This window comes from Ambystoma mexicanum, chromosome 1q (genome assembly GCF_040938575.1).
Source record: "Ambystoma mexicanum isolate Mex_15411 chromosome 1q, UKY_AmexF1_1, whole genome shotgun sequence".
NCBI lineage: Eukaryota > Metazoa > Chordata > Amphibia > Caudata > Ambystomatidae > Ambystoma > Ambystoma mexicanum.
Window position 1 is genome coordinate 1138302596 of NC_090922.1, and position 15843 is coordinate 1138318438.

A 15843-nucleotide genomic window follows, 5' to 3' on the forward strand; every position below is an offset into this window, starting at 1 on the left:
TTGCCCCTGTTATGAGAATCCGCCTGAAGCCCAAAGGCAAGTGCAACTCCTGGTATGACTCAGACCTTGTCACCCTAAAATGCAAGTGCAGGGTGGCCAAGAGGAAAGCGTGTGCTTCATGTACATCCTCTTACAAACTGGCCGGCTGTCCTGCTCCAAAGGCAATACTGGCTCTCTGTCTTAACCAAGAAGAGAGCGCATATCCAATCTTGCGTCTCTGCGACATCTAACAATTCGGCTGAACTCTTTAAAATCTGCAAGGAACTGGCTTATCCTGCTGCAGTCTCTACCTCGCCTGTCCCTTCCCAGGCCATTTGCCCAGGACTGGCTTCTCACTTCATCTATAAAACTCAGGACATGCTGTCCTCACTCTCCTCCTATCCCCCCCACTCCCTGCTCTTCCTCTGGCCCTTCTGCAGCCACCCCTCCTCCCTCCTTCTCTGCCTTTCCCCTGTTCTCTGCTGATGAGGTTTCTAGACAAGTCTGATCTATGAAAGTCACATCAAAACACATTCACCCCTGTTCCTCCAAAACTATCAAGGACCACATCGACTCCCTGGCTCCTGCCCTGGCCGATTTCTGCAATCACTCGTTTGCCATTGGAGTCTTCCCATCCCCCCTGAAGCACTCCTTTGTGCACCCTCTTCTTAAGAAACCCTCTGCCGACCCCTCCTGCCTGGCTAACTATCACCCAATAGCCATCACTTCCTTCCTGGGCAAGCTCCTGGAAAAGCTGGCCATCTCCCAGCATAATCTTCAAACTGAATCTGTTGGTTATTTCCATAACCATCAGTCTATCTTCAGACCTGCCAGAAGCATGGAAACTGTTCTCCTGAACATCCGTGAAGACCTGCTCTCCAACCTTGACTCTAACTCCCCTTGCATCCTCATCTTGCTTGATCTCTCTTCTGCCTTTGACACTGTCAACCATGCCATCCTGTTCAACCGTCTTCGTGATAACCTGGGTATCACTGGCCAGGCTCTGGCATGGCTGACCTCCTTCCTCTCCTACAGAGGCTCCCAGGTCCAACTTGGGTCCTTCCTCTCTGCTATCTTTTTCTCTACCTGTGGTGTCCCCCAGGGGTCTAACCTCTCTCCCTGGTTGTTCAACCAATACCTTGCTTTCCTTGCACAATGCATCACCGCTCTCTGCCCAAACTTTCAGTGCTATGTGGGTGACACCCAGCTCATTTTCAGGCTACCCTCTGACTCCTCCTCTCCTTTCCTCATCACTCCTGGATAGCAGACTGTCTGCTATCCAGGAGTGGTGTGCCACCAATGACCTCTGTCTTAATGCAAGTAAGACTGTGATTCTCCTCATAGGTACACCCGCTCCCTCCTTTCCTGTAACTCTCTGGCTGGAGTCTCTTGGCACTCTTCCAGCTCCCACCTGCAAGGCTAAAAATCTTGGGGTCATCTTCGACTCCACACTCTCCTTCTCTTCTCACATCTCGGACGTCTCTAAGAAGTCACACTACCAGCTGCACCTCCTCAGAGGTATTCTTCCTTTCCTCACCTTCCCCCAGAAGCTCACCGTCTCCAGAGCTCTGGTCTTCTCTAGGTTGGACTATTGTAACAGCCTCTTTCTAAATCTGCCTGCTTCTACTCTCCGCCCTCTGCAATTTATCCAGAACAGGACTGCAAGACTTGTCCTTGGCCTCAAGCCCAGGGATTGTATCTCTCCAGGACTGAAATCGCTGCACTGGCTCCCAGTGGCTGTGAGGATTAAGTTCAAAACCCTCTGCATCATTCACAAGGCCTTCTGGGGCCTGGGGCCTCAATACCATCAACTCTCTCTTCCTAAATATCTTCCCTCTCGAGCTCTTCGCTCATCCGCCTCCAACTCCATCAGGATCAGTCGCTTCTCTAAGCAACGAGTTGCTGGTAGATCTCTTTCTTCGGCTGGTGCCTTCCTCTGTAACAGCCTCCCTGCCTCACTCAAACTTGAGGAGAATCATCTCCGGTTCCGGAAACACCTCAATACCTTTCTCTTTGCTCATGCATTTTTCTCCTCTTCTCCTCTGCTGATCTCCTGGCTGTAACCTGAACTGCATTGGCTACCTGGATACCCTCTTATCTCTGACCCAGGTCCTTCCCCTGCCTGTGTCACACACCTGCACTGCCCATCTGGCACCCCCAAACTTGGGATTGTTTCTGTATCCCTACAGTCCCCCTACCAACCCTTGACATCTGATGTCCGCACTTACCCTGCACTTGCCACTTGCTGGCCGATACTTACTTATTGTTATCATCTTCCCATGTACAGCACTGTCCCTTCCCCCTTCCCACCACTTGCGCGATCTGAATGACACCTGGCCTAGTAGGATCGTTGTCCGTCCTCCTTCTGTTCCCCTCCCTTGCCTCGTCGCGCCTCGAAACACTTGTGTATAGGCGCGTTGTAAATGCCATATCATATCATATCATATCAATGTTAAATATGAATAGGCCATTGAGTACACAGAGATATTAAAGTGCTACATAACTCATATCTTTTTTGAAGACTGTACTGCCAATGTCAATCAATGCGTGATCTAGAGTTAGTCCTTTCAATTTCTTAATAGTGACAGCATATGTAGGAGATAGAGAGAATTGTTCTCTGCGCACACACACTTCTCTCAGTTTGTCAAAATGAATTTTGACAAACTGAATGTTGTTGTCATGTGGATATGTTTGGAGTACAACAACTGTCCCATTTGCTCCATTGACTAAACTTGGTTTTATGTTAAGGTTACATTTTAAAATTAATCTGCAGTTTAGACAGAGAGATAATAGTTTTTCTAATCCAGCTGTGTTGGAGATACATTTTTCTAAGCTATTTAGTCATGCTGTTGCTTGTTGACACAAAGGGAATGTCATGCTATGCACTTCTAATTTGCCTGCGGAGCTGATATGCACTATGGGTTGCATTTAAACATGGTATCATTGAACTGACTACAGTTTGCAAGGGTTGACATGCATTTTATATTTTGTTGAGTTAATTGTTCCATGACATCAGGAGCAGATGTCTTAACTCATATATCTCATGTATCAGTCTAGTTTTGTAAGATGGATTTTGCATCTTCAATAGGCATAGCAGTTCTAATGCCTTTTAAAATGTTAGCATAGCTGAGATCTTCAGACCGACACATGTTTTGAGTTAGTTCTCTGTAGTGAAAATGTTGCCAGAGATTTACATTTCCAATGTTGCTGAGTGTATTATGCCATTGTTTGTGTTGCAATGCTTTGAAAATAGGTTGACCTTTCACTGGTGTTAACTATAGGTCTCCGAAAGCAATAGCATGTTTTCCTCCAAACAATTCTTCGTAATTGGTTTTAGGACTTCTTGCATTCTGAGATTAATTGAAGCCAGTATGAGGTTGGAAACCATGCTTACTTCCTTAAGTTGTAGGCAACTAGACCTCTGGGGGCTGTTACAACAGATGAAAGAATGTTTTTTGTTAAGTCTTGTAGAAATATGTTGACTTTTTAAAATTAAGAACGTTTTGCTAGAACCAGATTCACCACTTACATACAGGAGCAGAGGCTTATAATTTTTACAGTTTTAGTTTCATATTTAAAACCATGTTAAATGTCTTCAGTGGCTTGTAGGTAAATGGTGAGTTGTTCATCATTTAGCTGTGATTTGAGCACTGACAAGTCTTCTTCATATTGTTCAGATTATTTTCTAACTCCGTCATGGCTATTTCGGCTTCATTTAGAATGAGTGGTTCTGCAAGTGGTTATTGGCTTCTTGTAAGAGAAGGTTGACTGCCTTCAGGAGTGACTTTCTCTAGAAGAAGTACAATGCTTTCCTTTTGTAGTCGTTCATTGTCCAACATGTGTATTGTTTGAAATTGACATTTGTTAAACTGCTTATATTTGCAATCAAATGAGGCATGGTCATCTAATAACTCTTCTTCCTTTCTCCAAGGTTTGAGATGCTGTAGTAGGTGTAAGGAAGGAGGGGGTCGGTTGAGCCCCCCCATTCATTCTACACGAAAGGAAACACTTGCTCTTGCACTATTGGAGGGAGGCCTACTTTGACCTTCTTCGGGCTCAGGGGACAAGGTCCGGGGGTAAGCAGAAGTGGGGCTATTGCAAGACACACTTGGACTCCGTTTTGTGTACCTTCGACTCCATCTTTGGACTAGGCTGCATTCTGGTATCGCAAACTCTCCTCTCCAATCAGCAGCGCCACACACAGCGAGCACTTTTGTCCCACGCCTGTGCCTCCCAAGTCCCTTTCTTACGGATGCCTTGAGACAAGATGTTGCAAACAAACAGTGTATTCATTTAATTTTTCCTCTGAGATCACTGTCCTGTTTGTGACCTGTCCGAACCATGACTTGGAGTTCATCCATCTCAACAAACCTGCTACCGCGCCTCTCACTCCCACTGTTGGAAAATGACTTCCTGTGCCCCTCCAAAATTATTCTTTTGATGCAACAGAAGTATGACCCTTCCTTGCTGACCACCCTAGAGTGCCCCCAATACAATGGGACTCCTGTCACAGTATATTCTGTCTTAAACTAACATGTGCCACTCCACTCCCTCCTGCTCTGATGTGCCAGACCTGACAGCTATCAATCCTGCCCCCCACAGGTTACCTAAGGGGCAAGACCCACACACCTTTTGCCTCACCAGTGACCCAACACGAGATAATGCAAACCCATGTGTACAATGTACAGGCCTCTCATAAAAACTTCAAAGGGGTAGTAATGATCATTATTTAATATATGTCTAGGATAAGTGTGTAGATTAGATAACCAGAACCAGCCGCCTCTCCGGACCTGACCCAACTTTCACCTCGCACGGACCGGCCCAGAGGAACCACGTGATGTCCAACCTCCCGCCAAGTCATCAGCCAATCCCGTGGAACCGGCCCTTACAGCACTATACTCACACCCCTCCCCTACCCAATGAAAATATAACTTGCAGACTGTATAGAAATCATCACTGATGACACTGTAACCCTTTAAAATGAATTGTTTCTGTATTGTTTGCCAGAGCGCTCTCAAACCTTTGCTGAATCTCAAAACCAGTCTCCTACTGGGATGTGTCCTTTATTCAGAGTTTTCATTGGTGATGTGGGGAGTGAGCACCTTCATAGGGCCAATGTGATAAAGTTATCTATGTTAAGGAGATTTGAATTATAGCTTTATTTGATTAATTAGGCTGGTTTTCATATGTTTTACTAGGCTTCCTTCACAAGTTGAGACTGAATATTTGCCAGTTGTCTTATTTGGCATGACATAGTCTTTGTAGGAGTAGTTGTTAGGCTATGTTGTACAGGCACATGTTTTCTAAAGCAGTACTTCTGTTTGGATAGTATGTTTCAATTTAATTGTTTTTTTACAATGTCTTGACTGTTGGGATCATCTCTGGCTCTTGTTTCTATCTCTTGGTAGGATTTTAGTACCCTTTTTCGTGATGAAGCTGTACCAAGGATTAGACAGACAATGTTTTCAGATTTTCCATATAAGTGTGTACCTGTTAAACGGCCTTCAGCATTGTAACACTCACATTCTCTATGGGAGAGCCCTTTAATACCAAAGCTGTGCAATTTCTGTGACAGTGTTTTGTGCAATATTGATATTGATATTTTATTGCTATCACACTCATACACAAGTGTCTCACACATGTCCCCCTGCACCCCCACCCCCCATCAGTGAGGGGCACCGGCCAGCAGGCCCCCACTCAGGTCCCCCTGTACCCCCATCCCCCATCAGTGAGGGGCACCTGCCAGCAGGCCCCCACTCATGTCCCACACATGTCCCCCTGCATCCCCACCCCATCAGTGAGGGGCACCTGCCAGCAGACCCCGACTCATGTCCCCCTGCACCCCCATACCCATCGGTGAGGGGCACCTGCCAGCAGGCCCCCACTCATGTCCCACACATGTCCCCCTGCACCCCCACCCCCATCAGTGAGGGGCACCTGCCAGCAGGCCCCCACTCATGTCCCCCTGCACCCCCAGCCCCCATCAGTGAGGGGCACCTGCCAGTGGGCCCTCACACATGTCCCCCTGCACCCCCACCCCTATCAGTGAGGGGCACCTGCCAGCAGGCCCCCACTCATGTCCCACACATGACCCCCTGCACCCCCACCCCCATCAGTGAGGGGCACATGCCAGCAGGCCCCCACTCATGCCCCACACATGTCCCCCTGCACCCCCACCCCCATCAGTGAGGGGCACCTGCCAGCAGGCCCCCACTCATGTCCCACACTTGTCCCCCTGCACCTCCACCCCCCATCAGTGAGGGGCACCTGCCAGCAGGCCCCCACTCATGTCACTCCCCTACATGAAATAAAAATGCACAATCATGGCCCAATTCTACACCAAAATACCACAGCACGCCACCCCATTTCTGAGATGCAATGATTTCCCAATCGAACCCACACTGACATGCCCATCTCAAGACACAAACCAAAAGTCAACTATGTACATCAACACATGTCCGTCACACACACACACTCATTGGCATTGATTGTGTAAACCCACATTTTCACATGCATTAACCCAATGAGCAAATCCCACACATGGAACTAAAATATGAAAATGTATTATGAACAAAAATAAATGAATAAAATGAAAGCATAACAAAATAGCAAACATGAAATGAAAAGCATGTGCAAAAGAAGAGTAATTGAAAAGTATAACCAATACAAAGAAATCCAAAAGAAAAATAGTCCAAACTCTCCCTCCACCAACGCAAATCCAAAGGAAACGTTAAAAAAAAATCCATTGGTCCATGGTGAAATTAAAAGAAAAAGTTTAAAATAATCCATTGTCCAAAAGAAAAATCCATGAATCCATGTACAAAATCAAAATCAATCCAACGTCCAACTATGTACAATCAAATTTCCAAGGGTCCATGAGCCCAACGAAACAAATGAAACCTATCTAATAACCTACCTAACAAAAAAACTATTTACAAAAGTGTGGGCATAGTCCAAAAGCCCCAAAATAAAGAAATAAAAGGAAACCTAACACTATAAACTATTTACAATGGCGACAGGCAAGTCCTGCGGCACACTCAGTGATGTTTTCGGCCAGGGCATCATCGAACTCCATGTCTATTTGCTGGAGGCGGGCCTCTGTCCTGGCCCCGAGGTCTCGCAGGGAGGCAATCATGGCCTGTTCCAACTCCCTGCGAGTCGCCTCGAGGCACTCTGTCCGCCTCAATGCCCGACGCACTGAGAACTCCGCCCTGACCATGGTGAGCCACACCTCTTCCACCCGCCGCTGCTCTGCACCTATACGCTGGCCCAACCGCAGCCACACGGAAGACACATCCATTCCAGGGTTCTCCTGCCCTCTGGCCGATGCCTGCGCCCCTGATGTCGATGGCCCTGAGCCATCATTGCTCCCACCTAGAGCCTGCTCCTGCTGCTGCTGCTGTCGGCCATGTGCCCTGTCGATGATGCCTGCACATCCTCCATCAGCTGGTCTCCAGTTGTGGTGTCCACCCGTGCTGGACCGCCGACTCCCGACTGTGGCAGGGATGGGCTCTCCACCAAGCTGGCTGTCTTGGTTAGGCCAGGTCCACAGGGGGCCCTAGTGGAATCTGGGCCACAAGACGGCAGGGAGAACGACTGGCGCATAGTATCCACCGAGGAGGAGAGGGCGCCAGAGTGTGCGTCACATGTAGGAACCCACCAACCAGGGCCAACAGTGCCACGTCACAACGCTGCTGTTCGTGATGGCATGCGTTCTCCACCCAGGAAGAACACACGTCACCACGAATGTCACGTGTGCGCAACGCGACACCAATCAGGACGGAGCCCATACGTTCATTGGACCCCTCGTCCTCAGGTAGTGGAGAGGCAGATGACATGGCACTCTCCCCTACCTGCGGACGGGACTGGGATGGGGCATCCCTGCTGGTGCATGGTGGTGTAGTCACAGGGTCAAGGACAGGGACATGCACAGGCCCCTCCACGGTGACCTGTGCTGCCTCCTGACCCTGGCCCTGGATTGCACCACTTGCTCCAGTGGTACTACCCCCACCAGGCCCCATGTGTGGCTCAGTAGCGGGCTCCTCCTTCTCTGTGGAGACCACCAACCTGGATGTCTCCGTACCGTCTGCCGCCATTGCAAGCCCCTGTGGGGGCTCACCCGGCCCTTCCGCCACACCCGTAGTGGCAGACGCGGCACCAGCCCCCTCACTCCCGGAAGATGGCAAGTCCTGGGAGGGTGGCTGGGCCTTGCATCGCCGCCCAGTGGAGGCATCCCCGCCGCTTGGCTCCACAGCGCTGTATCTGCCCTCTTCTTCACTTGACGCTGCGTAGAGGGAGACATAGAACACAAGCATCAGGGTACAGTACAATATTCGCCTAGACAGGAAGCAATAACACATGAGTGGCAGTGTCTAACATCACTTCCATCCTGTCCCTCCACAACACATGTGTGAATGCACGCAACACACATGCATAAACAGGCACAGCGCCTGCAATCAACATCAGCATCCATGTACAAGGGCCTCTATTAATCCAAATGTTGCCTTCAAACTCACATGCACCATGGCTCACACTGATCCCATGCACACACATCACTGGAGGGTCATGCATCATGCCTTGTACACCACAGACACATTGGATAGACACAGTGCATACAACCGTGACCGCACTGCATGAGTGAATGTACACATCATCACGGACATGTGTCATGAATCCATGGCGTATCAAAGTCACAGACACACTTCTCAGACACACACACATGTGCACCATACATGTACATGACAGCAGCACCCATCCCTCACACCCCCACCATGTGCAAGAACAGACACTGGCATGCTTTCATGTGTGCATTTGCCATACAGCTCCCCATGTTGCATTGGAACTCATGCACCAACCATGTGGTTCTCACATTACTGGTCTCACATGCATGAACATGATGTCTCTGCACACACACATCCATACATGGCCCATGTCACACATACATACAAGTATCAGACTAGCAGCACACTGCAACATGCCCTGTCTCACACAACAATGCTTGGCCACTTACTGCTCAACTCCAGACGGGTCTTCCTCCGAAGGATCTGGGCGTGGAGTGCTGGGCATATGTGTTCCAGGACCCTCATCTGGATGTCACTCATGCTGACCCGGCCACCCTCTGTGAGGCGCCTGGCCTTGTGGAGGGTCATGGACCTGAAGTCCTCCCAGCGCTTCTTGACGTGCTTGATGCGCGGTTTGCCACACCCTTCGCGTTGATGGCCACTACATCGTCCTAGATCCTCTCCCGTCCTTCCTTGTTGGAGCGTGATGCTCCGAAGAGGGCATCATACTGCCCCAGGACATGCTCCACCAGGACACCAACTTCCTTCACACTGAAGCTGGTGGCCCTCTGCCTCTCTGGCTGGGGGTCGCCAGTGGTCTCAGATGGTGTTTGCCCCGACATGGCGACCCCCGAGGCAGGCGTGGGTGTGCAACTGGGTCCTGGGTCTGGGCTGTGGAGCAATGGTATCCCAGTCGGGAGTCTTCTGTTCCAGCAGGGGTGGACACAGCAACTGGAACCCTGGCTGATGTGCAGGCACCAAATACCAGGGCACGTGGGCAGCAGGCAGGCAGCAGCAGATGGCAGATGGGAGCATGCTCGTGGCTCTGGGGGGCAGTAATTCAGCCTTCTGGGCAGGAGCGTGGTCTTCTGTGTGTTGTTGCGTGGCCAGCTTGATACGGAGTGATCTGGCACGTGAAAATCTTGCACGTCAGCATGTAATTCGAGGAAAGGCCCTTTGCGCGTAAGCGCATCAGCACACGTACGCGGTTTCATTGGACCAAAGGCCCTTAGCGCGTAAGCGACGTGACACGCGAGGGCATGTCCCTCATGACGTTAGAATAGTGGCTCATGGCGCATGAAAAAACTGCACGTCCGCGTGCGAATGCGTGTAATCTGAGGAAAGGCCCTACACATCTGTGACGTGATGCGCGGGTGTTTCCGTCAGCACGGGTGCATGTGTACACGTCCAAGAACTGCACGTCCGAGTGTCAGCTGTGTAATTGGAGGAAAGGGCCTTAGCGTGTACACGCGTAAGTGACGTTGTACATGTGGGCCGGTTAAAAAGCTACGTGTAGGACCCCATTTCCTTGTGCATACTTTTTGTGGAGAGCGAGTGGGTGAATTCTGTACTTCTTGTCGGTTCACACGCGATTACTTCACAGCGTTTCATGTTCGTACTCCCTGTTACCTCTGACAGTGTTCATTTTTTTTGTTGGGCCTGTTTCCTCAAACAGCGTTCACTACTTCTTTTGTCCTGTCTCCTCAGACAGCGTACAATTCTTCTTTTGGCGGGGGTGATGCCAACGCGCACACGTGCATCTTTTTCACTTTCTTTTTCAAGGCAGATGGTGAGTCGCGCACGTATTTACCAACTGTGCTTGCCCCGTGTGTCGCGCACCCCTTCAGAGGTCATTGTAGGCTGCGTGTAACACGCGTACGTTTATTTTTGTGTTTCTGGGTGCCACAGCGTAGTGCGGGTTCATTTTTCCACGCACGTGGTCTACGAGGGGTTGCGAGCACATTACTTTTTGTTTTCGGAGTGCCTGTGCATTGCATGACCCATAATCTTCCCCCAGGGGTCAAAGACAGCCTTGCTAGAGCACTAGGGTATGAATTCCATCTAGTACCCTACCCCGTTCACCCCCAATTGCCCAGGACAATCGTTTACTGCAACTCCCAACGCACAACAACATCAGTGCCATGGTTGGGAGGCGACCAAGCGGTAAGGGAGGCAAAGGTGGCCGACCTCCAAAAGGTGGGCGTGGTGGGCGCGGTAGGGACGTGGCCAGGATTTGCAGGGTGCCCCTAGACCCCCATGTGTGGAGGACCAATCAAGGACAACAATGCTCCCGCCCCCCATGGTTGAGGGAAACGTGGCTGAGACCATCCCAGCTCAGCCCTTGTTGAACCAGCCCATTGTGGCACCTGACCCAGTACAGGATGACTGCCAGGCTGACTTCAAGGTCAGCAAGTCTAAGCCACGTGCAAGTTGGTGTCACCAGGCCACGTGGATCTGTGGCAGTAATGTCATCTGCTGCCCCAAGTAGGCAGGGTGGGGAGGCTGCAGGAGCAGCTGCAGCTCTATCCACCCCAGCTCCGAGTCTCCCAGCCAGGACAGTGTCAGTCCAGGTCCATCAAACTGACGTTGACCTGCCAACATCACACTTCAGCCAATGCCTGCACCAAGACCTATGGTCATTGTGCCTTCACACACTCAGAGTACCCAGTTCACCGGCGCTTCTGCCCCTACTGACCAGAGCAGCGCAAGCCACTCAGGCTCCGCTCCACCTTTGAAAAAGTGGAAGAAGTGTGCTCTGGCACTACAGGCTGAGACCCCAGACACGGCTACACAGTCCGGCACGTCAAGGAAGCCTAGCTTTAATGACACCGAACTTGATTCACTTGTGACCTATGTGTCGGCACATAGCCGTGAAATGGTGGTGACTGCAGGGTGCAAGACCACACCTGGTCAACGTAGGGCACACTGGCAGAACATCGCGGACCGCATAAGTGCCCTTTGATTTGTGAGACGCACAGCTGATGATTGCTACAAGCAGTGGAATGACTTGAAACGCAGAGCAAAGAACAAGCTGGCCTCAAATCATGCCGCTACTCTGGTGACTGGCGGTGGGTCTCCACCAAAGGACAATGAACTCACTGAACATGAGTCTGTTGCTGGGACCTTCGTCACAGAGGAACAGATCCAAGGCGTGGGAGAGCTACCTGATTACATCGCATTGTCCGGTGAGTGCCCATGTATGTGTGTGTAATCCATGTGTATGTTGTTTGGGTGATGGGTTCTGATTGAGTGCCAGGTGAGGGTGTGTACTCCTGAGTGGTATGGATCACCCATGTGCTTCCTCCAATACATTCACGTGCCTTTGATTTGGGTATGACAGTATCCCTTCTGCCCACAGTAACCAATTAACCCCACATTACTGCTGTTGCACTTGAACTATCATCTTGCAACAAAATTTTTCTGATTTTTTTCTGTGTTCATTCAGGCTGATTGTTTAGATTATCCCATTTTTCATATGCTTTTTATCATCCCTAATGCCACATATGTGACATGCTTCTGTCATTGTTTAAACCCCACATTGTGCCACTTTAGTTACCCGGTTATGTGAATGATTAGACCATTCAGGGCGAGGGAGAATTGGCCTGCTGAAATGTATTTTTAGGGCCTGTTTGCATGTGGAACATGATAGTTGTTTCCTGTCATGTTGAAGTGACCAACCATTGATGTTTGTTTGTTTGTTTGTTTATTTGGTAATGTGCTCCAAGCCCGTGGGCAGCTGGGCACACCAATACATGTAGACTCGAAACTTAGTTACAGTGCCTGACACAGGCTATTACAAAACAGTGGTAACTTACAACAAATGATACAGGTGAAGCAGTACATATAGGATCAATATAGGTAAACGCAGAAGAATGTTGTTTTAGCAAGTGTATAGCGTGGTCAGCTACATAAGGGTGAATATCGTTACAAATTGTTTTTGTGCAGCCATTTGCGAGCATTAGATCTAAATCTGGTGTAGGGTAGAGGGCGTCTAAGGTCAGGTGGGAGTGTGTTCCATGATTGTGCAGCTCTAACTGGGAATCTAGCTCAGCCCGCCGTGATGAGTTTGAATCTAGGGACTTCAAGTAAGAAGGTGTTGGCAGATCTTGTCAATCGGTTAAATGGTCTCCAGTTGATTCTTTCAGCTAGGTAGGGGGGTGCTTGATTGTTGAGGCATTTGGCTGTGAGAGAAATAGTTTTAAGGAGGATTCTGTCCTTTATCTTGAGCCAGTGGGCCGCGGTCCGGTGTTTAGAGATATACTCTCTAAGTGGGATGTTCAAAGCTGCTCTAAGAGCATTATTTTGTAATCTTTGATAGTCAATGATCGTCTTATTTGCACCTGAATATAAGGTGTTGCAATAGTACAGTCTGGACATGACAAGGGCATTGGCCAAGGTGAGGCAGCTGGCACTGGACAGGAAGGGTCTGGCAGCACGGATAAGTTTACACGTGTAGGTGGTTGTGGAGGCGAGAGAATTCATTTGCTTTTTGAGGGTGAGAGCTGAGTCAAGGTAAAAACCTAGGTTTTAACCTTGCGCGTAACCTTGATAGTATTATTGTCGATGTTGAATGAGGCATAGTCCGGGGTGAGTTTAGATCCGAGGAGCAGGATTTCAGTTTTATCATCGTTCAGGCAAAGGCCATGGGTGGCCATCCATGCCTGAATGAGAATTTAAATTTTATTCACCAAAGCCAGGTCCACTCCATAGTTGCCCGAAAGAGGTATGAGGATCTGGGTGTCATCTGCGTAATTTGTGTAGGTGACGCCCAGTCTGTCCAACTTGTCGAACAATGGCTTGGTGAACATGTTGTACATGGTGGGTGAGACACAAGAGCCCTGTGGGACTCCACATGTAATTTGGAAGGGATCGACACAAGTGGATGTGGAGAACACCCTCATGGTCCGGTTGGCTAGAAAGGTTTGGACCCATGCTACAGCTTCTCCTGTGAAATTGGCAGCAAGCTTGAGGTGGTTGCATAAGACTGCATGATCCACCAGATCAAAAGCTGCTGACAAGTCCAGTAGGTACATCTGCCTACAATCACTTTCTTATTGTACACTGGATGTGTTGCAGTGTGTGGCACATTCATATTTTGCAACAATATTCTGCATTAATCTTCTTATCATGTCCATGTGACATGGAATTGTGACAGTACTCATTGACTGATATATCGCTGTAGTTGTCTAATTTACCATGACTATGCTACATGACATCTGTGTGTTGGCATGTGTCATGTATGTGTATTGGACATGCCACTCACAGGCTGATGTGTGATGCCAGTGATACACAACATGCTGCAAATGTGTTGCTTTTCCATCTTGGTGTCCTCATTGCCTGCCTTTTTGACTCCCCTTCAAACTCATTGACAGTGCAAGCATGCCAGGGTTATAGTCATGTGGGACATGTGTAAACCATGTACAGGATCTCTGTCTTGTCAGGCCTATGTGTGTGCTATGGTGCTCATGCCTGTTTGCATTTCTTGTATTTCATGTTTTTGCAGTTGACGACTCACTTGATGCTGGTGAGGTTCAGGAGATGGTGCAGACCCATGAGGATTCTCAGCCACGACCAGGCACCAGTGGGGGACGTGGTGTTGTGGTGGGTGAAAACACTTTGGTACTGCAGACCGTACTGTCGAGGGGTGTCGCTGGGTGCAGCTCCCCAGACCTCTATTCAGGTGCTGAGTCGGATGATGAGACTTATGTGCTGTCGCAGGTCAGTGCTTCTGGCAGGCATTATGCTCTGCCCAACGCACCTGCACCAGGGGTAGAACCCTCTATGGGGATGTCAGTGTTGGTAGGTCCGCCTTTGGCGGTTACGGATGCAGGTTACACTCCACATCATCTGATCCTGCTCCTGGCCAGCACATCAGAGGTGGAATGCAGTCCTGCAGCCTCAGGCAGTGCCAGCACATCAAGGTGCAGATCGCCTTGCCCTGAACAGGTGTGGTGCCCGCCAATGCGGTGGACGTGCGCCACCAGGCAATACTGTATGGGAAAACTCCATGTACGTTATGGCAACCCAACAGGCAGCACCAGTAGAAATGATGGCTCAGGCAATGAAGAGGGTGGCCACTTCCATTATCCCCCTGAAAGGCAGATGGAGCAACAACAGCAGGCAACAGACTCCATTTGCCAATCACACAGGGAAGACATGTTGGCGTCCAACAGGGACCGATGGGCGGCACTGAAGACTCTGCGCAAATCCATATCAATAGAGTCACAGCACCACAGGGAAGCCCTGAGGGTAGAACTCCATAACCTCAGGCAGAGTCTTCTTGAACTTGAGGCTTTCCAAAATGTTAGGGCATAACAGCAGCTGGAGCAGCTCACGCGTTCGTTCTCAGCTGAGCTGCAGGCAACATGTGAGGAGATCCGGGCATCCCGCGAGGCCATGCGTGCAGACGTGCAGGCAACCAGTGAGGTGATGCATGGGGATCTCTGCACTTTGATCCTCCAGAATCAGACCTTCCAGACCTGCATGCTTGCTGCCATGGAGGACCATACCAGGGCTTTGCGTGGGCTGCCTCCCATAGTGCCACCACCTCCTGATGCAGCAGCAGAGGGTGAAGAGAGCGACAGCAGTTCTCCCACAATGGCATAGCCGTGCAGGCCATGAGCCCATTGAGGTATTTTTTTTTTTCGCAACTGTCCTCGAACCTCCTGGGTGGCCTCCCCCATGGTCTTGTATTGTTTTTTCTTTACAGTGTGTTGCCTTGTGTGGCTCCCGTGGGCATCCACTGTATTCCGGCTGGGCACATGCAGGCTTGTCCTGAGTTTGGGTTAGATGCTTGGGTTTGTGACATACACACCCCTCCTGCTTCCCGTTTCCATGGGCTTGCAAAGGGTGTGACCAAGTGACAGAGACTTACACAGTGACATTGGGCTCCCATGAGCTGTGTGGGCAGTCTGTAGTCAATACTGTGTGTACATCCCTAGTGGGTATTGTTGTTGTATTGTACACTGCATGTTGTATTGATATGTGCTTGTGCATCCATGTCTTCCTCCTAATTTGCAGGTTCCTTCCTCGTTTCTTCACAAGGCCGTCTACTTTGCAGATGGAGTTCAAGTTGTATGCAGTACACTGACACATTTGCGTGGCAGCAACACTCTTCAGTTGGAAGGGCTCGATGTGCTGGCTTATTCAGGTTGTAAAGCTATCACTACTTTGACTTAGTACTGTCATGTTTTTGCAATGTTTCATGGTGTGTTGCTGTATTGTGTTGGTGGTAAGTATTTGTTCATGTGTGCTGTTTGTTATTGATTACTGGGAGCATATTGTCTGTGGGCAGTTTCCATTT